This window comes from Salvelinus alpinus, chromosome 30 (genome assembly GCF_045679555.1).
Source record: "Salvelinus alpinus chromosome 30, SLU_Salpinus.1, whole genome shotgun sequence".
Classification (NCBI taxonomy): domain Eukaryota; kingdom Metazoa; phylum Chordata; class Actinopteri; order Salmoniformes; family Salmonidae; genus Salvelinus; species Salvelinus alpinus.
The window spans coordinates 38,296,933-38,297,578 of NC_092115.1; positions in this window are offsets into that span (position 1 = coordinate 38,296,933).

Consider the following 646-nt stretch of genomic DNA (forward strand, 5'->3'; position numbering starts at 1 on the left):
GGCATAGGGTGTAAGTGTTTGTCAACGTGTGAGTTGTTATATGTCATATGTGTAGATTATGTTGTAATGTCTGCGTGTTTTTACTGTTTTACCTGTGTTCCTGGCAATTAAGTCACTGACAGTCGTGTGACAACATCACACTAAGCCTGCGTCATTGATTCGTCATGATGAGCCAATATAACGTGATCGTTTCGATAAATCAACAGACAAGCTTTTAACGAAACATTTGTAGTATGTGACAAAGAATAACCTTTTTTTTGTTTGGGATTGAATAGGACTAATTTAAGATAGAAAACTGCTTATAGATTGAAACAAAAGTGATAGATAAAATAGTGTGTTTTGGAACTGTGAACACATCAAATATGAAGACCTCTTCCCACCGGGCAAAAAACTGGTTGAATCAACATTGTTTCCACGTTTCGATTTGCTAAAAGTAATCAATTTAAGGGCATTTCGTCTTTCTTTCACCCAACTTTTAACCCAAATCCAATGACATAGTGACCTTTTTGGTTGATTTCACATTGAATTCATGTTAGTTGAAATATAAATCAAAACTAGACGTTGAACTGACATTCTTCCCAGTCAGTAGGTTGCTTGCTGAATTACAATGCCTCACTGAAAAGGATGGGGGAAAAACAAGAGGGAG